Source organism: Herpailurus yagouaroundi, unplaced genomic scaffold (genome assembly GCF_014898765.1).
Source record: "Herpailurus yagouaroundi ecotype Mexico unplaced genomic scaffold, PumYag 77, whole genome shotgun sequence".
Classification (NCBI taxonomy): domain Eukaryota; kingdom Metazoa; phylum Chordata; class Mammalia; order Carnivora; family Felidae; genus Herpailurus; species Herpailurus yagouaroundi.
The window spans coordinates 56,911,116-56,935,232 of NW_024412388.1; the positions used below are offsets into that span (position 1 = coordinate 56,911,116).

The window sequence follows — 24,117 nt, forward strand, 5'->3', positions numbered from 1 at the left end:
TAGTAAGAGATCTGGGGTCAAAACCTAATTGGTGTGGCCTCATGCTTTAAACTACCAACAAGAATTTAACACATCAAGATAAAAAGTCTCTGTGTGATACTTTCATAAGGCACAGAATAGTTAAACAGTTTTGAATTTAGTAAGTCTTTTGATTACATGGTTGCATAAAGGAATCTTTTATTTTTGATAGGCATTTTGCTATTTCAATTGATGAGATGGTAAGGGTCTACCAGAGAAGTACTTGTTGCCCACAGACTGACAATGACTTGAATTGGTATAACACTCAGAGTGGGTTTTCTTTAGGCAATAGTTGACCAATTTTCTTGGTTTTCATAGTTATAAATTTAGATCAAATCAGAAATCTGATAAGGTACAGCCCTGTGCTCTTCGGATAGTTGCATTTTTCAGTTCTACACATAGACTCGCTTTGCAGTAAATGTCCTTTTTGTTTGTTTGTTTGTTTATTTATTTATTTATTTATTTATTTTTTTGCGAGAGGGATAGGGAGTGAACAGAAGAGGGGCAGAGAGAGAGGGAGACAGAGAGTACCAAGCAGGCTCCACACTGTCAGTGCAGAGCCCAGTGCGGCGCTCAAACTCATGAACATGAGATCACGACCTGAGCCGAAGCCAAGAGTCAGATGCTTAACCAACTGCAGCACCCAGGTGCCCCTCAACAAATGTTCTTTTTCTTAATCTGATCTAAATGCTGCCATTTCCCCCTTCTTCATCTTTTGTATACACTGCAATACCTCACTTACTTGCATTTGTCACTAGGGATTCTGCATGAATGGATTTTCCAGACAAATTAAAGTTTACCCACATTACCAGAACACAATAATTTTACAAGGAGATCTCTCTAGACTGTATCATGTACATATCTATCACCTTTAAAAAAGCTTTGATGTCTTCCCTTTAATGTAGAACTAAGAGCGGGGGTCTGAAGCCATACTGCTTAGGTTTAAGACCTGGCTCTGACTCTTACCAGCTGTGTGACCTCTAGCATGTTACTCAATTTCTCCATGTCTGAGTTCCTCATTTGTAAAATGAGAATAATATTAGGACATTCATCTTAAAGTGGTTGTGAAGATTAAGAGTTGATATATGTAAGACACTTAAACCAGTGTCTGCGATATAATCTGTACTAAGTAAATATTAGCTCAAAGCATCTATGCTGTGGAGGAGGGAGAGGGAGAGCAGAATTAATTACTGGAAAAGACAAATACATTTTCTAACTTATGACAAGTTATAGGAAGGCAAAGTACTAAGTGCCATTAGAGTGTTAACAGGGAAACCAGATTTAGCCTGGCATTGTATTATAGAATTCTTTACATTTTAGTTTTTCCTGCTGATGTGTGAATTTTTTGAAAGCGAGAAGCATGTCTTAATCTTCCTTATGTAACTGTCAGTAAGCACAGAATCTGGTGCATAGCAGGGGCTGGAGACTACTATGGAAAGAGAGATTAAAGGAAAGAAAGAAAGAAAAAAATCGTGATTCTACAGGTATCACGATGAGAATATAAAGATGTTGGAGGCAAGTATTCCACAGAGGGTAGACAATTATGCTCCCTGGTGACCCCCACTCACAGAGGGGCAGCACCTCCTGAGTGAGGGTCACTGTCCTGGTGATTCCAGGCATCTGCAGCTTAATGAGGATGTATCCATTTATGCATTAAGGCTTATTCACTTTATTCAAAGCAATCCCTCAGGTCTTCCCGGAGGACTGGTTTGCTTATTTTATACAGGATTCTTAGAATACTGCTGACATGTTTGATAATCAGGGAGCCTTGGTTGGGGGCGGTGCTTATCTTGGGGAAAGGCAGTAAGCTATGTTTGAAGGCAGGTTTTCCTCCTCTCTTGAGAATTAAACAGTTTGAAAACAGGCTGCTTTCAGTCTTGCCTGGAATCAAGGGTGAAGGAAAAATACGGGGATTCAGTATCAAAGGGGCCCTGCCATTCTCCTGGTCTGAAGGTGAATTGATGCCACAGATCACCTGCTAAGAGTGAGCTATGGAGGATAAAAGGGAGGAGCAGGTGGCCAGGTGCCTTGCCCCAGGTCACACAGTGGCTGAGCCTGAAGACCTCAGACCTGTAGGCTCCCAGTCTACTCCCACAGGGTGCAGTCACCCTGCACCACAATGAATGGGATTTTGAACAAATGAAACAACTTTTTAAAATCTATAAATAAGGAGAGAGAAGGGAGAGACTGAATTGTTTGAACCTTCAGTTTTAAATTGTGTTAACCTAGATGGAAACCTATTTCATTTTATTAAAAGATTTTATTTTTAAGAAGTCTCTACACCCAAGCTCGAGCTTACAACCCTGAGATCAAGAGTCACATGCTCTGCTGACTGAGCCAGCCAGGTGCCCTGAAACCCAATTTCAAAAAAAAAAAAAAAAAAAGCAATTAAAATAGTGAATAATGACAGTAATACCAACAAACCCTTATACGTTATTTATTATTTTCTGGGCATCATTCTGAGTTTTATATGTATAGCTCATCAAATTTCTGTAACAACCCCATGCATGACCTAGCTTCTATTATTATCCCTATTTTACAGATGAGAAAACTGAGGCATAAGAGGTTGCAGCTTGCCCCCGGTCATACATTTGGTAGGCTGAAGAACTAGTAAAGATTTAGAGGAAGCAGGGTCATTATTAAATGCCTACTATGTGTTAGGTGCTTCCCATCTTGGTCAGGGTGCACCTCTCTGTCCCTTTAAATTGGTCCCATTCTCACCCATGGTAGGGACAGATCTTTCAATGTTATTATACATCCAAGCTATGCTAAGGAGACAATCAGGATCAGCAAGAGTCTTGTTTCATTTCAGGAGCTCTACTCAGAAGGTACCTGGAATATGGCTTGTCTCAGGCTCAGCCACGAGGGACAGACCCTGCCTGTGGCTGGGACCCAGGGCAGAGGCTAGAAAGGAAAAAGGAAGTAAAGAGGAAATAGAGATTGCAGATTCTTTGTGGACTGAAAGACAACCTGTTAGGAACAGTAGCAAAAAACGTTTGCAACATCCTCTGAATTCCAAGTGTGTTTGTGATCCAGCTACAAGAAAACCAGGCTCTTTCTGGTAATGGTCGATATCTGCATTCCTTCCCAGATGCTGTATGGCATAAAGGTAAAACCTCATCTCGTCCAACTGTCAAAGTTGTCCTCTAAGCTAAATAGTTTATTCCCATTTAAAGAACTAAGCAGGCTGAGATCTAGATAGCTACCCAACATCAGACAGCTAGTATGAGGCTAAGCAGGCCTGAGACCCAGGTATGCAGTTTTAAAACTGATACACTTTCCTATGATCCAGATACTGCTTAAATATCCAGCCCAGTCCATAAATGCTTCCCCTTTTCTCATAAGCTAGCTGAGTTAGGGTACTAGCTGTTTAAGTCTAAGTCCTGTGTCCCTCTTCTGCACCCCCTCCCCAGCCTCCGAACCCCAGCAGCTCAGGATCCTGACGCTGCCCAGAGCCAGTAAAATCAGGGCCAGGTTGGGAAGTCCAAGGAGAGTAAATGGGTTGTGCCAGGAGGTGTCAGTGGAGGAACACAGGGGTGTCAGTGGGCTCCCAGGGGCCCTTTCCATCACCCAGGTGCTCAGTAACAGACTATCGATAACATCTTAAAAGAGAGAGCATCTAACAGCCCACCGACCCTGATGGCCAGCACCAGGAGCATTAGCACATTTTGTTCTTCTAGGAAGAAAAGAACCGCAACTGTGTCCTTGAGTCTGTTAAACAATGTTAACTAGAGGGAGGGGTCAGGAGAGAGGTACGTGTGGTGGTTTATGGGCAGGAGATGAGAGAAACCACACGGCTCATTTGCCCGGCGCTAATGGATCTGAAGTGAGGAGCCTTGATGCCAAGGGGACTGCTGTCTTGAAATGAGAAGAACTGAGAACAAGGGAAGTCCATTAGTGTCATGTTTGTATTTCTCCTCCTCTGAAGCTGGATTCCAGGCACACGGGGAGAAAAGACCAACAATTTCCACCCTCAATAGTTTTGCCCATTAGTGTCAAATTATCCCAGGAGGGAGGAGGAAAAGAAAAAACTCCAGCCGTGTAAACAGAAAATTTGGAAACTTACTAGGAGGCCTCTCTCAGGCCCAGGCCATAGTCTGATGTCTTGGGGAGATGATTCGTTGGTAATTGGGGCAGGGGCTTGTTCCTTCCACCCTCTCCACCTACAGATTCTCAGCAAGAGATCGCCTTAACCTATAACAGGGCGCGAATCGAGTTCCACTGCCTAAGTTAAGCCATCATTAAATTTGCCAAAACAAAATGGTTTTGATCTATGGAAACCAAACATAAAGAAGTAAAATAGAAATATCTAATATTTATTAGCACTTACTTTGGGCTGGGTATTGTTTTAAGTGCTTTATAAATTCTAACCTGTTTAACTTTTATTGTAGTGCCAAGAGCTGGAAACTGTTCTTATCTTCATTTTTAGTCAAGAACACTGAGGCCCAGTAGTGTTTCATCATCTATTACCTCTTAACAAACTACTCCAACACTTATTGGCCTAGAACAACAATAATACTGTTACCTCTTGCTTCTTTAGGTCATGGATTTGGACAGGGCATAGCAGAGTCAGGCTCGTTACGGTGGGGATGACTTATTGTCTGGGTGCTGCTCAGGCATCTCTTTCTCTGCATGGTCTCTCTGCATGGCCAGCTTGAGTTTCCTCATAGCACGGTGGACTCAGGGTAGGTGGGCCTCTTGCATGGTGCCCCAGGACTCTCAGAACAAGGATTTCAGAGGCCTGAGCTGAAGCTGCAAGTCTTCTTATGATATAGCCTCAGAACCCCCAGAAGGTGACTTTACCACAGGCAAGTCTTTAAGGCCAGCCAAGATTCAAGGAGAAAGGAATAGGAGGGACATCAAGGAATTTAGAATCATTTAAGATTTACCATAGGAAGTAATTAATCAAGTCATATAGACACTAAGTTGGAAGACAGCATTTTAATCCTGACACTTACCCACTACACCAAGTTTAGTAATCTGGAAATTGAATTTATATATCATTAAGACAAATCCAGTGGATGATGGAGTTCTTTCTGGCATTCATTTGTAATTTGTAATTCATTTGTCATTCAATTGTAATTCATTTGGAATACAGATTACATTTTCTTCTAAAGATGTGATGTTTCTTTCTCCCCCTCTTCCTTAGACCTTTGTTAAACACCAACTTTGTGCCAGGTGCTGTCCTAGGTGTTAGGTGTATAAAACAAACAAACTACTGTCCTGCTTTTAAGACTCTTGTGGACTGACAAGGAAGGGACAAATATGTATTTAATCATTGTTCACTGGGATCAGCACGGCATGATAGGAACTAATGTGGAAACTGAAGGGGAGACATCTAATTCTCAAGTTTGGGAAGGCTTTCCAAAAGGAGATGAAGTTTTGTTATATCTTAGAGGATTAAGAGGAGATTTCCAGGTGTTATAAACTGAATGTTTGTGTCCTCCCCAAATCCACATGTTGAAGCCCTAACTCCCAATGTGGCTGTATTTGGAGGTAGGGCTTTTACCAAAATACTTGAGGTTAGATAACACCATCAAAGTGGAGTCCTGATCTAAAAGGATTAGTGTCCCTATGAGGAGAGACACCAGAGAGCTAACTCCCTTTTCTCCTGCCACCCCATGCACTAAGGAAAGACCATGTGAGGACATAAGGAGAAGGTGGCCTTCTGCAAGCCAGGAAGAGAGTCCTCACCAGAAACTGAATTGGCCAGAACCTTGATCTTGGGCTTCTAGAAACTGTGAGAAAATAAATTTGTGTTAAGTTACTCAGTCTGTGCAATTTTATGATGGCAGCCTGAGCTGATTAAGACACCAGCTAAAAAGGGAAGGAAGAGTATTCCAAGGAGAAGCCACAGTGTATTTAAGTGAAAGGAGACTTAAAAGAGCATGGCGTATTTAGAGAACCAGCAGTAGTTCATCAGGCCTGAAGTATAAGGTGTTGTGGCGAAGCAGTGGGAAATAGGCCAGAAAGATGCCCAAATCTGCGTGCTTGGACCTCCCTAAATTGCTGAATTAACCGGTCTTGGGGCTGCCTGACTTCTGGATTTCTCCTTATGTGAGATAAGCTTCCACATTCTTTGGACCATTGCAACGTAAGTTTTCTGTTCTTTGTATTCCAAGGCACTGAATCATTTAGGATGAATCTTGACTGCATGTTACAAAAATCCGAGAATAATCATGACTTAAACAATACAGAATTGTCATTCTCTCTTGACAAAAATGTACCGGTGTTGGCAGTCCAGGGTAGGCATACACAGTGGCAAAGGCCTGGCCTCCCTCTGTCATGTTGTTAGGCCATCCTCAATGGATGACTTAGGGATCGTGTTATAAGAACCAGCTATCGTGTCTATGTTCCAACCAGGAAGACAGAAGGATACTGATCACACGTGTTCCCTTTTTAGAGAAACCACATTCAACACTTCTACTTGCCTGCCACTGGTCAGAACTTAATCACACAGGAGCTCATATGTGGAAGCTGGAAAGTCTGTCTTCACTTTGGAAGGTTATGCCTCCAGATAAAATTTACAGGCTAACTAAAAAAAGAAGAGTAGATATACTGAGGAGCACTTACCGGAATTTGCCACAGAGAGACTTCCTCTAACTCATCTAGATGATGATGCAGTTGTATGAAGGGTGGTGAGGGGAAAGGGGAAATGAATTCTCAGAGGGGATTTTGTGTGTTACTGTTAGGGTAATTCTGGTGTAATAGAACTTTTGCCATGGTACCACTTTCCTGGAGTTTTATAGGATTTTCATACAGCTGTCTTTGTAGATAAGGAAGAGACATAAAATAGAATATTTTTTATCAGTGGGATATATGTTCTTGTTATTTCTTAGTATTTCACAGTCTTTAGGGTGCTTCTGTATCATATAGTCCACTTGGACGGTAAAAATAAAAGCCATATTAAAGAGTCATTCTCATTTCAAGAGGAACTGTGGCTTTGACTACTGCAGCTACTGGAATCGAGACTGTAATACTCAGGTAGAAGACACCAAGTTCAGATATTTAGAATAGATGCTAGAGAGCTTCCAACTCAGGGCTGGATGGACTGAATTTATATTGGAGCTTGAGAACCTATACACTGTACAAAAACAGTATGATAAGATAATTTATAAGCAATTAAGAATGTGTACTTATCAATGAGGTTCTGTCACTTTCTATTCTCCTTTTCCCTGAGGAACTGATAAACGTCTTTAGACAGTATATTGCTGTTCTGGGGATGCCATAAATAAATACCATAAACTAGGTGGCTTAAGCAACAGAAATTTAGGGTAGAGGTCCGAAATCAAGGAGTTGGAAGGGTTAGTTCCTTCTGAAGGATTTAAGGGAGATCCAAGTCTCTCTAAATTCTGAGAGAGTTCCAAGTCTCTCTAAATTCTGGTAGTTTGCGGGCCATCTTTGGCTGGTGGATGTCATTCCCTCTGTATCTTCACATCATTTTCCTTCTATGTGTGCCTGTCTCAGTGTCCAAATTTCCTCTTTTTATAAGACTGCCTGTTGTATTGGATTATATAAGCACACCCTAATGATCTTATGTTAACTTGAATACTTCTGTGAAGACCTTATTATTTTTTAAGGTTTCTTTTGAGAGAGAGAGAGAGAGAGAGAGAGAGAGAGAGAGAGAGAGAGAGAGAGAACAGGGGAGGAGCAAGAGAGAGGGAGAGAGAAAATCTCAAGCAGGCTTTGCACTGTCAGCACAGAGCCTGGTGCAGGGCTCGAACTCACAAACCATGAGATCATGACCTGAGCCGAAATCCAGAGTCAGACACTCAAGCAACTGAGCCACCTAGGTACCCCAGACCTTATTTTAAAATAAGGTCACATTCTGAGGTACTGAGGGACTGGGAGTTAGTACCAACATATCTTTTTGTGGGGAAGCACAATTCAATTCGTAGCAGACAGGTATTGTTGAGGAGGTTAGGTTTGATTTTGATACAGTTTAGTTTTATCTTCTTCCAGCTTCCTCTGATTTTCCTCTGGTGTCCCACACTCTTTGTTCCCAAGTTACTCTGTGCATATTTGTTAGGGCACTTAGTAGGAATTACTTATGGTATTACTCAGGATTCCCACGGAGTATCAAATTCTATCATCAGTATTGCTGAGGAGACTGGAATCCCCCCAAACCTGCTGCAAAATGCTGGCTGCCTGCCTTTGTGCTGTGGGAATGGTTGCGGGGTGTTTCATCTCTGTTTCCCTCATTTCATCTCTATACTCTGGGTGCTGAGTTTATATACGGTACTTGCCTCCTCTGTTCTCTCCCATCCCCTCCCCCCCATACATGTTAACTTTCTTTTTTTCTCTATTTGCTGCAATGAAGGGAAACTTTAAGCAAGGAAAATTATTTTCTGACTGGAACCTAACCTCTTTTTCCCTAAGCCGTGGCACCTTCTGTGGGACACCATTAAATATACCCTCAGAGTACTCAGGGGGCAGTTTCTATTTACTGCTTCTTTCTCAACACAGTGTACTCTGTGTTCCTGACTTATTTTGGAAATGTCAGTGATGTTTCCTGCCACATACAGTATCCCTTGGCCCATCTACAGCCCCTTAATCAGAAGAGTAGTGCTTGACTGTTCTTTGAGCAGGAGTGGCCATGGATTGAGCCAGTGTGGGCTTGTTTAGAGACAATCTTGTGTGGGGTCCTCTGTTTCATGGAGGCCATAATGATTTGCTAACTTACCCAGATTGGTTTGCTTCAGGATTCCTCTAGATTATACAGTGAGCACTAACCAGATAGGTGGAGAGAAATAGATGCAATGAGAAAGAATTCGAAAGAATTGTCTGGTTCTCAGAGGGGTCTTAAGTCCTGTCACCTTCTTGTTCCTCCTCCGGACAACATAAATCCTGAAAATAAATGTTCTCTCTTTTTTAAAGATGGCCCTTGCAACCCAAAACCTACCTATCGACTTTCCTTTTCCCCCTCCTCCCTTACTCCTTCCCTTCTGTCCTTCCTCCTTTCCTTCCTAACCAATAATCTCTTGAAGCCCAGAGACTTTGAGAGATTTGCCCAGTGCTGCACGGCTATTAAATGGTAGAGCTGGGACTTAAACCTGATTTTTTTGGTAACAAACGTCACACATAAAGTACTACCTAAGCGTTAGCGAAAATGTGCTTAGAAGCAAGGCACAAGGATGACATTATGTGCTAGAAGGCTACAGTGGTGCTGGAGACGGCATAATAATAGCAGTTCCCCAGGGATTTCCTTCCTTTTATCTCACTGATTTCGTTGTGTTTTCAAAGCAAATCTGGAGTAGAGGCATGGAGGGCAACTTTATCTTCAGTTTTAAATGCAGAAATTGACCTTCTAGACATTAATTTACTTGAGTAAGGCCATGGAATCGGGAAATAGTGTGGCAGAAATTAGCACTGTCCTTTTAATTTTTAAAAATTTTATTTATTTATTTATTTATTTATTTATTTATTTATTTATTTATTTATTTATGAGGAGGTTCCATGCCCTATATGGGGGCTTGAACTCACAACCCTGAGATTAAGAGTCACATCCTCTATTGACTGAGTCAGCCAGGCACCCTGGGACTGTCTTTTTAAATAAACAGCCCAGTGAGTGGCACATTCGATAAGTGTTTTTAAGAAAGAAGAACATAGGGGCACCTGGGTGGCTCAGTCGGTTAAGCATTTGTCTCTTGATCTTGGCTCACTGTTCACCGGATTGAGCCTTGCATTGGGCCCTGCACTTACAGTGCGGAGCCTGCTTGGAATTCTCTCTCCCCCTCTCTGCCCCTCCCCACTCACACACTCTCTTTCTCTCTCAAAATAAACATGAAAGAGAGAGAGAGAGAGAGAGAGAAAGCAAAGAAAGAAAGAACAAACAGACATAAGGCAAGGAAGGAAGGAAGAGAAGGGAGAGTCTCTTCATAACTTCAAGCTATGGTCAACATGAGCAGACCCGGCTCTTGTTATCATTCCTTCAACCTAGGCACCACCTAAGCCATGCTAGCAGTCCCCAAGCTTATTTCTTGTAAGCCCTGTTGGGGACACCTAAGGCCTCAGTAATTCTGCACTCAGTGAGTCATCCTCTCCTCCATCTGTTTATGTAACAAGTCTAACCACAGCCATTGTTGCTGATTACATGCTGGAAATGACCTAACAATGTTGTATTTAATGATCTCCAATCATTTCCATCTGGTCCGTGGGTGGCTGCATAGTCATTATTCATCAATGAAACTTTGCAAACACAAACACATATGTATGTATATAATAAAACCTCGATAATTTGCACTAATTGGAGGGCAGGCCTATCTGAATTAACAAAAAGTAAGAAATGCTGTTTTATTACTTTCAAGCTCATGATGTAATTAACCACCTAATGAGAATGAGGCATGGTGGAAAGGGCACTGTAATGGGAGTTTTGTGAACTGGATGCTGTAAAGGAGAGAGATGAGATGAACAGAGCAGATACTTAGTCTGGATCACACAAGTGCAACACGGGAGCATGGTGGCCACGTTTTACGGTCTGGCCCTTAGATCTGTAGGTTCAGAAATGTGAAATTGTTGGTATTGCTAGAAATGACCACTTAGAGAGTCTAGAAGACACATCCCACACAACAAGTAAATGAATCATGTTAAACAAAGTCATATATGACCTCAACATAAAACTTAATGCTAATTTGTTACTTTTGTTTGAAAGCGATCTTTCAGTTGGACCAAATATGTATGCTGGCTGATTGGTACATTGTCTCTTATGTGGGAAAGTCCTCACGATAATCCAATGCTGACTCATTAGGTTGCATTTTGTTGTAAGTAACAGGAACTGCATTTCAAAATGCGTGACATGAACGGGAACGGTGGCAGTGGTGGTGGGGGTTGATGGTTTCTATGTTTGGAAATCCAAAGCAGAATGTAATGGGGAGTTCTACTGACTTAGGTACTCAGCCATTTTATCAAGTTCTGGTTTTACTTGTTTGTTTGTTGCGTGTGTGTATATGTGTGCATGCTCCTGTGCCTTACCCCTGCCTCCTACAGTGTTGTATTCACTCTGAGGCTGATTTCCTCTTAGGGTAGCCAAATGAATGCATTGGTTTTACATCTGCATACCACATGGTCCTGAATAGAGTGGGTCTGAGGAGGGTAAGGGAGGAAGATAAGGGGAAAGGAGGGGAGAGGAAGCCAGAGGAGAGGAGAGAGAAGGGGAGGGGAGGGAAAGAGGGGAGAACTAGAGGTTGAGAAGGCAAGGATATTGTCCTAACATTTATTACTCTCAGGTGCTTAGCAAGCACAGAATCAGAAAAGAAAGCATTCCCTGGATGAATGTAACAACCAATATCATCCAGCTCATGGCATCACCTCTCTTGGACAGAATTGGAGGCAACATGGCCAGTTTATGTTCTTTTCTGGCCCTTTGTTTAGTTCCTCTGCAGATCCCCTTCCATTGTCATCTTTCTTTAGGAAGATTAAAATAAAATTCATTAGGCCACAGCTCTTTTCCCACCATCAATTGTATTCTGGTTATACCTTCCTGAGACTTCACCTCAATTATTTTACCTAGACTTTGAAAATATCCATGTTTATTAGGCTCTCAGGATGGTTGGCTTTTTCTAATTTTGTGTAGATTCCAACAGGGCCCTCTGTTAGAGAGGATACTAGTCAACAAGTTCGGGGTGGGGGGAGCATTAAGTTCATTTAGCAAGTTTTTCCTGTGTGGCAGCCACTGAAATAAATGTAAACTTAAAGCAACATCCATATATTATCTCATGTAATCCACAGAAGGTATTAGTTCCATTTAGAAAGGCTAAGGATCTGACCCAGTAACCAACAGCTCTGAAGGATACAGCCGGTTCTTCCTCCATGTCCTCCAATTCTCTGAGAAGTAGAGGTTTTAGTTCTAGCTCTGCCATTATCATCTATGGTTGTGGCCTTGGTGTCTTCACCTGTGAAATGGCAGGAGGGAACTACATAATCTTCAAGATGGTGTCTAATTGTAAGATGTGCTGCATTACATATGGAACTATGGTCTTACTTAGTCTGCTTTACCTAAATAGATCAACTCAAGAGTGGTTAGCAATGTGTAATGTGAAAATAAACACGGCAAAGGGACTTGAAAACTCTTTATTCTTTTTTACTGGTTAGATATTGCCCTCAAAAAATCCTAAAAGGCCACATGATGAGCTCCAGCCCCACTGTGGTGGAATGTGGGTACCAGAATCAGGTTGACTTCCCCTGGGGATAGGCAAGATCTTCTCCCATTAACAGTAGTGTCTTCTTGGGGTGCCTGTCTGGCTCAGTTGTTAGAGCATGCAACTCCTGCTCTGTGTTGTAAGTTCAAGCCCCATGTTGGGTGTAGAGATTACTTAAAGGTAAAACCTTAAAAAAAATAGTGTCTTGTCTTTCTTTAATGCCTCTTATGTCTTTCATGGATCAAGAAGGCCTCGATACCATCTGAGTAGTTCCTGAACTGAAGCACAATTAATGAACTTTTATTATATACGTTTGTCTGAAAAACAAACAAACCAAAGGGTGAATATTCTCAACAAGAAAGAAACTAAACAAATTCACCTGGGTGTGGTTACATTTACACTTGTGTAGCAGTGGTTGTTACTCTGTTTCTTTTCCTAGTACCCTCTACTTTGATTGTCAGAGATTATGCACGTCAGTGGCAACTAAGCCTTGATCCCCACAGTGCAGTGTAAGCAGAAGATAGTTCTGATATATTCAGGGAAATTTTTAAAATGCTACTTGCATGTGTGAACCAATTGGTTTAATTAAGAAAATGGTGCTTGATTTGCCTTCTGTGATCAGTCTTCTTTGCTATAAAACTGTTCCAGTAATGTAATGAGCACCACAACTTGGAGTCCATCCAGGGGTGTAATCTCAGGTTGGCCACTTACTGGTTGAGTGACCTTTCATCTCAGAGATTGCCATTGCTTGTTTTCTATCGTTGAGGTCTTTTTCATATCCTTAATTTCTTATCATGCTTATGCTTTGCTCCACCATTTTGAACATATGGAGTATATTTATAGAAGCTGTCTTAACCTCCTTGTTTATTATTTACATCATCTGTGGTATTTCTATATCTGTTTTTATTGACTGATTTTTTTCCCCTCAGGTTTTGGGTCATATTTTCCTGCTTCTTTGAATGCGTGTTAATTTTTTGTTGGGTGGAAGACATTGTGAATTGTATGTTGCTGGTTGCAGATTTGTTTTTCAATCCTTTAGATATTTTTTAGGCTTTTTTTTCTTTTCTTTTTTTTTTTGTGGGAGTGCAAAATTCCAAGTTACTTGGAAACAAATTGATCCTTTTGACTTACTTTTAATTTTTCTTAGGTGGGTCCAGAACAGCCTTTAGTGTAGGGCTGATACAACCCTACTACTAAGGTGATATTTTTTTGAGGAGGCAAATATTAGGAGATCTTTTTACTCTGGCTGGAAGGAACATAAAATATTCCCAACCCTGGGTGAGCCTGGGAAGTGCTCCTCTTTGATCATTCTGTCTCTGGGTCAGCAGTTTCCTTACACACATGTGCTGATTAGTACTCAGCTAAAGATGCAAGGGGAATCCTCTGTATCTCTCTGGAGTTTCTTTCTGTGCAGCTCTCTCTTCTTCAGTTCCTTGCCTCAGAAACTTTAGCTGCTTTGGCCTCCAGGAACTCCATTCATGCTCTGTGTCCTCAAACCTCTTTCCTTTGGTATAGCCTGGAAATTCTGCAGACAGTAAGCAGGGGCATCCTTGGGCTTACCTCTTGATTTCCCTTCTCTTTGGGGTCATTGTCCTGCTCTGCCAGTTACTGAATGTCTGAAAACCATTATTTCATGGATTGTGTTCAGTGTTTTAGTTGTTTAAGGTGGGAAGGTAAATCTCATCTCACCATGGCTGGAAGCAGAAGTCCACATTCTGCTTTATGAACCACAGCCCCACTGCTCACCAACTGAGTGGGCCTAAGCAAGTTACTGAACCTCCCAATTCATCAATTCCCTTAGATCTAAAGTGAAAATTCTGGTGATATCAGCATATAGTGTGCTTGTGAGAGTTAAGTAAACTAATTCATGTGGTATTTTTAGTATATTGCTTGATGTATAGCAATTATAGTTGATGCTTGAACAAAATGGGTTTGAACTGCGCAGGTCCACTTAAAAGTGGATTTCTTTTTAATAAATATACATATAGTACTATAAATGTATTTTCTCTTCCTTATAATTTTCCTAATGACATTTTCTTTACTCTAGCTTACTTTACTGAAAAGGATACAGTATTAATCTATGGAACATACAAAATATGTGTTAATTGACCATTAATGTTGTAGGTAAAGCTTCCAGTCAACACTAGGCTATTACCAGTTAAGTTTTAGGGGAGTTAAAAGTTATATGTGGATTTTCAAACCCACAGAGGGTTGGCATCCCTAACTCCTACGTTGTTCAAGGGTCAACTATCATCATAAAGTTCTAGCAATGATGATGATAATGATGCTCAGAAAACATCTGTTTAAGCTGGACTCAAAACCACACGTTTCCATATGCCACAAATTTCACGTGTATAAAATGACCACAATCTATTTTTATTGCCGAGTCCGATCTGGGTTTTATAAGTTCTCCTCTCTGCTCTTTAGAGTACCCCTTGGCAAACTGTGTCTTGTGAACCAAATCTAGGCTTCTGCCTATTTTTGTAAATGAAGTTTCAGGGGAACACAGCTGCATCCATTTGCTTATGTATTCTCTGTGGCTGCTTTTGCGCTACAATGCCAGCATTGAGTAGTCGTGACAGAGATCATGTGGCCCACAAAGCCTAAAAAGTTTGTTATCTGGCCCCTTACAGAAAAAGTTTGCCAACCCTTCTCTAGAGGTTGGGTCAGAAAAATCTGAACGGTGTTAGCAGATTCCTGCCTCCTTAAATGCATGCCTCTGGCTTGGAAGGATGGGAGTGAGGAAAGAGGCTGCATATATCAGGTCATACAAGGGCCCTGTCTGGAAGAGGTGGGAGTTCCTAAACCAAGCCTTCTGTGGGCCGTAACTCATCTTGACCACCTGGCCCTTCTCCATGGCTTATCCCTACTTCTTGCTCCTTGCTGGCAATTTCTAAGTGCTAGGAGAACTGAAATGTCACAGACAAAAAAAAAAAAAAAAAGGTCACAATAAAATTTGAGAAATGATGTGGGCTTGCACCTTTTATTTTGGTTCATTAAAACTATTTTTTATTCTATAAAAGAAAGGACATTTAATCCCTTATGGTAGTTCCCATGTGGAGTAAATTTGGCTTTATAAAAAACTCAGGAGAACGTTCTTATTTTTCTCTTTTCACTGCTGATTAGCTATCATTTGCTCACAGACAGATGTTTAGGACAACCTGCTCTATGTGTTCCTTTTAGCCCCTGGTCTGTCTCCCTCTGTAGTTCCTGACATATCAGTTCAGCATCTGGCTCTGTGCTTACTGCACTCCTTAGTTTTAGATCCTTCTATGACACTTCCTGTGGTCCTCTGTTCCATCAGTGATACTCGTTAGGCTGTGTCTGTTTTACTCACTTCTTCATGAAGAGTAACTTGATCACACGCATGCAGAACGGCTTCCTTCCACATGCCTTACATATTTATTGAATTGATTTCATTTTAATTTTGGGCTGACTTTCCTTTGGAAAATGTCTCTCTTAAAAAAAAAAAAATTATTTATTGTGAGAGAGAGTGAGCAGGGGAGGGGCAGAGAGAGAAGGAAGCAGAGACAGGGAATTCCAAGCAGGCTCCACACTGTTGGCCCAGAGCCCCATGTGGGGCTCGATCCCACAAACCATGAGATTATGATTGGAGCTAGAACCAATACTTGGATGCTTAACTGACTGAGCCACCCAGATGCCTCTGGAAACTTTCTCTTATTAAATGCTATCTTGTCAGGTAGCTGTGGTCTTTCTGATTTATTACACCTTCTCTTCTCCTGATTGAACTCAGGGACAAGAAGGCTTTTTTCAAACTGTCCCCAGACCCATCCCCATGGTAGAGGAAAATTGAAGGAAGGAGAACAAATGGCATCTCCTGGGAAATCCAGGGGCGTAGATCAAAGATGCCCACCCAATATGGGAAATTTCTTTGAGGTCTCATGGTTTAACTTGAAAATTTATATGAATGTTATATTCTAGTCCATAATATATCCATTTGTTTAGTAGAAAAATATTTTTTTTAAGTTTCTTAACAACATGAAAGGATGCTCCGTTTCACGAATCTTTAGGGAAATGCAAATCAGCACATTAGGTAAATGCAACAGCCATAATGAGATACCACTACCCACCATTAGGGTGGCTATTATTAAAAAAAAAAAAAAAGGAACGTAAAATTATGAAGCCACTGTGGAAAACAGTATGGCCATTCCTCAAAAAATTCAATGTAGAATTACCATATGACCTAGCAATTCTGCTTCTGGGTATGAAACGAAAAGACTGAAAGCAGGGACTTGAACCAATATTTGCATACCAGTGTTCACCTTATTCGCAATAGCCAGAAAGTGGAAGTAATCCAAATATCTATTGATGAATAAATGGATAAACAAAATGTGATATATCTCTAGAATGGAACACTACTCAGCCTTAAAAAAGAGAGATATTCTGATACATGCTACAACGTGGATGAACATTGACAGCATCATGCTAAGTGAAATAAGAAGTAAGCCAGACAAAAAAGGACAAATATTGTATGATTCCACTTATATGAAGTGTCTAGCTAGAATAGTCAAATTCGTAGAGACAAAGCAGAATGGTAGTTTCTAGGGACAGGGTAAAGGGATCGTGGGGGTTGTAATTTAATGGGTACGGATTTTGAGTGTGGAATGATAAGAGGGGTCTAGAGATGGATGGTGGCATGGCAGGTGGTTGCACAACAGTGGGAATTACATCATCCTATAGAACTGTATACTTAAAAATGGTTAAAATGGTTGATTTTATGTTACATGTATTTTACCACAATAAAAAAAAAAAAAACAAGTGACAGCAGTAATAATGGTTCATTTTAGAAAACTGAGAAATGACAGAGGGTACACACTGGAAGTCAATACTAACTGTTTGATATATGTGTTTTGATTTTATCCTTTCTATGCATGTGTATAAATTTTTAATGATTATGGAACCATGCTGTTTTGTATTTTTATAAACAGGGATGAGATGTAACATTATTGAGCCTCTATATGTGCCATTGTCCTGACTCTATTTGATTTCATTCTCAGAAAGCACTGTGAAATAAAAGGTTTTCTATCTCCATTTTGTAGATGAGGGAACTTAGAAGACTTTTTTGGGTTCATATAAATGACAAGAACAGGATTTGAAGCAAGTCTGTGTATTCATAAAGCCCATATTCTTTCTAGGGTTCTGCATGCCTGCAGCCCTGGGAGACAGAGCAAGTTCAGAAACCTGGTTTATGCTAGTTTTACAAAGGAGAAAACAGGATTGGAGAAATTAAAGTGAGTTACCTACACATTTGGACATTATAAGTCCAAATCTCACCTTTTCATAAGTATCTTATAAGGCATGCGAAGTGGTTTCTGAGGGACTCAGCGTCAAATTCTTCCAAGGGTGCCCTGGTGTTGGCCTGGGTCACCTGTAGGTCTCTACAAGGGCATCTGTCATGTAGTAGATGGGCTGGAGAGATGTCATTTGACTCTTGGAGTCCTAGTTGCTCCTCTGGGCTTGAGACAAATCAGTGTCTTCTTTGCAGAAAGACGCTAGAGACTTTGCTTTCCCATCTCCTTTTATAGCCTGATAAGACTCCATTTCAAAGTCTTGGCTACTGCTGGGCTGGAATATTCTGTTTGTTTTGGTCCCGAATTCTGAAGGCAAGTTCTTCCTGGAGATGGGGATGGAAATAGGGAGTGGCCAAGCAACCATGTGGCAATCCTGCCGGCTAGTGGCGACACAAAGTATGGGCCTAAACTAAGGACCCTGCAGCTTGGGATGAACTACCAGGTTGACTCAGAGTCAGAGGACACAGGTTTTATCACCTTGATTTACACATGATGGGAGGGAAGGATGCCTAGAGAGAAGAAGTGAATTGTTCAAGGTGTTGATGGTGTTGGGATTAGAATCTGGTCTCTCTTGGATCCCAACTCATCTGAGACATTTATTAAGCATGTTCAGCAACAGTGACAAACAGGCTACCATGTGTAAGATTATTTCTATTTTCCACAACAATTCTCCAAAGAAGATATTTTTTTATGTCTCTTTTATTGATGATAAGCATAGGCCAAAGAGATTACTTGTTCAAGGCTATTTGATAGCGAAATTAGGGTCCACCAAGAATGACTGGGGTCTGTTGAGGCTAAAGTATCAAGCCCTCACAGTATATTATCAGGTGCCAATTATTTTACTCCCGGTCCCAGTTTCTTCCAAATTCTAGATAAGTAAGTGTTGTTTGTTTGTTTGTTTTTTTGATAAATACATACAGAAAAAACCAACTATTTCTTTTCCCTAACTAAAACCAGTGTAAGTTAAAAAAAAAAAAAAAAGCCATCATGGAGAAAGTAGTACTGAGGATGGATCTTGAAGTACCGATAGACTTTCAAAAGGCAAGTGATCTGATAATAAAAGACATCCAGGAAGAGTGAACCGCATGAAAGAAAAAGTATGAGAACAATTTGGGAAATAGCAGATAATCCATTTTGGCTAGAATTAAGGTATAGGCTGTAATTTGGGGAACCATGAGACATAGGAGCTAGTTTGGGACCTGAGTGCAAAGGGCTTGGAAGAGGAATTTGTTTATTTTCTTTGAACAGTTGGAAGTGAAGGAAAGTTTTGATGGATAGGAGCATGGCATGTGTGAAGTTACACTTTAGGAAGATTTTTTTGGAGAGCTGTATATGGGACAGTTTATACAGTGGCACAACCCTAAAGGAGAAGCAATAGGAAAGGAGGTAATATGTTCTATCAAGAAGGGTGCTGATAGGTATCTGGGGAGAGAGAGGGCCAGGACGTGGCTATCCTGTTTGTTACAGAATAATAAAAATAGCAAAGGTTTTAAAAATATGCCTTATTGGAAGTATATATAAAATTGACCAAAATATCAACTGTCCATATAAAATTATCATTTTCAAAAATTTAGGTGTGGTGGGTGTGCTGATGGGGATTTGGGGGAAAGTTAGGGGCCCCCACCCCAAGCTACCTTTTAGCACTGCTTAGTGACTGTAATTGATTACCTACAAGTGAGGTCAGTCTTTAACCACTTACCATCTTCTCTCTTTAGAACTGTGATGCAGTATAGTTTCCTGGGATTTGACCAACTCTGTTCCTTGAGGTTTGGGGTTAAAGGAGGGTGAAAAGAGATTCTGGAGTCTTCTAGAGACACCAATTTATGGTCAAAATATATTGACCATACAGGTCTTGGAAAGTATCTGGGGGTGACGTGGGGATCTATATACATAAAGTTCTGTGTGCCAAAGCTGGGCACTTTGCAAAATCTCCTTCTTGTAATCTTCATAAAAGCCTTGCAGAGTATGTATTGTTATTCTCCTGTTTAAAGATGAGGAAACTAGTACTCCAAGAGGTGAGGTGATTTTCCTGATATCACAACTACATAGAAGAGCTGAGATTGATTTCAAGTCTGTGGAGCTCCAAATCTTGTGTCCTTTCTACTTTGCTTGAGAGATGGGGTGCTAGGAAGTGGGGGAAAAAAGGAGATGAAGATTAAATCCAAAGTTTTGAAATTGAATAAGGCTAAAAGATTAGGAATAAGGCAGAAGGATGGACAGGCTTGTTGAAGAAAAATTAAGTTTGGGATATATTGATCTCCTGCCTAGATGGGGTATCAAGCACATAGTTATTAATGTGAAAATGGGGTTTGGAAGGTATGGAGCGAAGGGTAGATTTGGGAGTTATTGAAGAAGACACTTAGGGGCAGGGCATAGAATAATGGTTCTCAATCTTTTCGGGGGTTAGGATTGGAAATAAATTCTGAACTCTTCTTAGTAGTTTTGTTTATTATAGTACTATTGGAGAAGAAATGCTGAAACTATTGAGGATGTACTATTGGACTCAACAATTGAATAAATATGATGTTGGAAATCAGGATTCTCTTTGTGGAAGAAGGGACATACAACTGTGGAATATAGAAAAGCAAGAAAAAACACTGTAGGCATGAGTTACTGGAAATTTCAGTGTGGACCCTTGAGTTCTTAAAAAAAATGGATGTATGCATATCTTTATATGTCCATGTATTTTAATATATTTATGTACATATGCATATTTGTATGCCTGGGTATGCATAGGTTTCTTGGCTCTGGTTGAAAAAGCCAGGAAGTAAAGACCCTCTCTCCCCCAATGGTAGGAGTGAGCACACATATCACCCAAATCTTGATTTCTAATATGATTCCCCACCAAAAGGAAGTAGGGCTCCTTAGAAAAATGGCTGATTGCAGAATTGGAGCAAGTTAGGATCAAGATGGTTCTGGAATATCTTATTATACCAGGTAGTAAGGAAATGCTACCAAAAAAAGAATCATAAGGATGCAGGAGCTAGCTTTGAAGGGCTCCTGCTGGCCAAATCTGGGATAATTTAAACAATAAAATAATTAAGTACATTAATGAATTCTAAACTATTGAAAAGCATAGAAATTCATGAGTCCATACTGATGGAAGATATATGGAGGAGAAAGAAGGATTCTTGCTTATAGTAGAATGCCAAGGACTGACTATTCTGTAGTAAATCGTAAATTTTATAACCATCATAGTCAAGATTGGATGAGGCAAGCATCATCAACAGATGCTAAATTCAGAAGGAAATTTTGCTTAGCAGTAGGATATTTGTATGGATTTTTAGTGTCTTCTCGCATATTGCTTATTATAAGGAGGAATTTAAATAGCAGTAAGTACATAGCAGAGAAGTGAGATAACACCTTGACCAGATGATCAAAATTATTTCCAGTGAGGGACAGACGGAAGTGATTGGGCTCCAATTGTGATACCCTCAGAAGGACATGACATAGCCTATGCATGCTCTGGCTGAGAATATATTTAATCACATGGACACATTAGACAATCATAAAATGAGAGAAAAAAGGGAGATGGGACTATATTCTTCAGTAATGTTAAGTTCATGAAAAGCAAAGACTGTGGAACTATTCTAGACCAAGGGAGACTGAGGCAACATTACAACTAAAAACAGTACCTGACCCTAGACTGGGTCCTCTATTGGAGAAATGGTATAAAAGACATTAGTAGATTAACTAATAATATTGGAATTGGACAGTATAATTGATTGACAATATAATTGATTATTTGATAGGCTATCCCTATTCTTGGGAAATACACTTTGAATTATTTAGGGGTAAAGAGTCACGAACTACAACCATATATAACGGTAAAATGTTAGCAATGGGCAGATCTCTATAATGAGTGCATGGGTATTCATTTGTACTATTTTTATTTTTGCAACTTAAAAAAATTTTTTTAAACATTTATTTATTTATTATTGAGAGATAGAGAGGGACAGAGCATGAGTAGGGGAGGGGCAGAGAGAGAGAGGGAAACACAGAATCTGAAGCAGGGTCCAGGCTCTGAGCTGTCAGCACAGAGCCCGACATGGGGCTCGAACCCACAAACAGCGAGATTATGACCTGAGCCGAAGTTGGACGCTTAACCAACTGAGCCACCCAAATGCCCCATTATTTTTTCCACCTTTTGGAAGCATGGAATTACTTCCAAATAAAAAGCCTATTTGAAAATGGCTTTAAATTTAACATTTAAAGTGTTAAAATGAACAGAAGAGGATCTAGAACAAGTATTATCTAACAGGTAGAATAAATGGGTGAAAATTATTATGGCAGTTAGACAAATCCTTCTATACAAAATTGGCTTGATTTATTAAGTGGACATATGTAAAACAAGCTTGTAGTATTGTGCAATAGTTGTTTAAAGACACAGCTTAACTGTCTTCTTGTTATGGTCTATCTGTTTCTAATGCCACAGTAAAAGTTATAAATATCCCAAAATGAATCAACTTGAAAACAATTCAAAAGTTCTCATTCTTAAAAAAATAACTCTGTTTATTCAATCACAATATGGCATTTATTTGGCAAAGGAAATAAGATTAATTTGGGGATAAATAACAAAACTGATTTCTTAACAAGTCTAATGCAATCTGTTTTCAACTAAGAAGTACCTAAGGGGGTGCCTAGGTGGCTCAGTCAGTTAAGCATCCAACTTTGGCTCAGGTCATGATGTCACAGTTTGTGGGTTTGAGCCCCATGTCAGGCTCTGTGCTGACAGCTCAGAGCCTGGAGCCTGCTTTGGATTCTCTGTCCCCCGCCCCTCTCTCTCTCTGCCCCTCCCCCACTTGTTCTCTCTCTCTCTCTCTCTCTCTCTCTCTCTGTCTGTCTCTCTGTCTCTCAAAAATAAATAAACATTAAAAAAATACCTGAGAAACTCACAACTAACTGTCTTGTTAAACAGGATGTGTAATTAATGTTTACTGTCAAAGGACATTCTCCAACTGCTGTTTGCATGGCATTAAATCTTTGGTAAGGTATTTATTTTCCCTTTCAGTTGTGTATTGTTTATTTTGAACATTGTTCATCATGTCAGACACCTTTTGTGTGCTTCCTGCTTGTCTCTGAGGCCTACGGCCACTTGTTCCAGACGTAGGCACTGAATACCTAGCTGTGCATGAACTGGGACCAGTTCCACAGAATAATCTGACATCATCTTTCCTTTTTCCGTTTCTGTGTATCTCTCACCTTCTGTTCTGTAGTCACTGGCATGAGACACTGAAAATATGCTCAGTGTCCACAAACATGCAACTCAGACATATGGAGTGAATTAGTGCCCACTGGGTGAAACTTTGACAATGGAAGATTGAACCAGTCTGGCTAGTCAGTTCTATGAAGCAGCTTTTATATGGCTTTGTAGTGGAAGGTACCATAAGATCTAGGAATCAGTGTGTTCAAGAGGTGACCTGTGCAGTAATGTGTCTTCTTGGATTGGCTCTTTTTCCCAGCCTTCTTCTCCTTTTCCCTCATTCTTGCTTCCTGGGAGTACATTCTATAATAAAGTAGTAGCACATAAGCTTTGCCTCAGGCTCTGCTTTCTGGGGAATCCAGGCTAATACAATTATTAGTTGCTCAATGAATATTGAAAAGTATGGGAAAATCGAAAGTACTGTACTTGGTTTGTATTTTTATTTTGAGACTTAGCACCCTCTAGTGGAAACTATTCTTCATTTTCAGTCATTCCAAGACAGCCCCCAAAAGGGTTTTTTTGTGTACCAGTTAGTTTTCCCAGATAGAAATAGGTTTGGCTGATACAACAGGAAATAAAGAAGCTGCACTCCCTCCTGCTTTTGTCCATTTTAGGTTATATTTCTATTGCTATCTGGAGGAATACTTAAAAAATTGAAAAAGTAAGACAGACTGAACCCATATCGTGTAATGTGAATCAAACATAAATAGAAAGAAAATCAATTTTGATTATGCCACAGCAAGATACCTGATGGATTTTCCAGAGAATCTTTATTAAAAAATGGATTTTCTTGGTTGTATCTTATGTCGCTTTTGCCCCTTGCAGTCTGTGTTCCTGTATCAAGCCAGTTGTCACTGAAAGCCCATAGTCTTGACCTCTGCCAAAGCTCAGAGCTGATTTTAACTGCACCTTGTTTATCAGTGAGGTTTAGATTTTCTTAAATGTCCACCATATCCTGACTGTTATTAACCTCAGAAATCATATTTACCTATAAGAGATAGTTATCTTTTGGTTTCACTACTTATGTCCACTACCCTTTTTGTGGCAATAATGCCTGATTTTGTTTTGGGATATATAACCCTCCTCCATTTTTTAGCCATGAACTTCTTTTTGAGGATGACTTAGCAGGATCCAATGAGCACATATTATCATCTTAGCAATAGTGATTGGTTCAGGGTTAGATCTCTGCCCAAATCAAGACCATAAAGGATAAAGAGACTTGATTTTGGAATTTTTTGTTTAACTTTTTGCAAAGAGAATTTCCTCTTGCACTGAATGAAGTCTTGTGATGATGTGCACCTGAAGCCGCCGGGAGCCACCATGCAATGTTTGAAAATATAGCCAATCTAGAGGAAGTAGAATTGAGAGATGGATCCTGGTGATATCACTGTATTCTTAAATGAGGGCACTGGTAATGCTAGCGGTACTTATTAAATTATGTTTAATG

General features: G+C 40.3%; 1 long non-coding RNA gene across 1 annotated transcript in view; it reads left to right on the plus strand.

Moving 5' to 3' along the window:
* The window catches only part of LOC121027293 (uncharacterized), a 35,761-nt gene extending 18,357 nt beyond the window's left edge, over window positions 1–17,404 (plus strand). The window contains exon 6 of the long non-coding RNA XR_005788645.1: window positions 17,312–17,404. This is a non-coding gene — a long non-coding RNA (uncharacterized LOC121027293). The remainder of the gene's footprint in view (window positions 1–17,311) is intronic.
* Window positions 17,405–24,117: the final 6,713 nt, after the last annotated feature.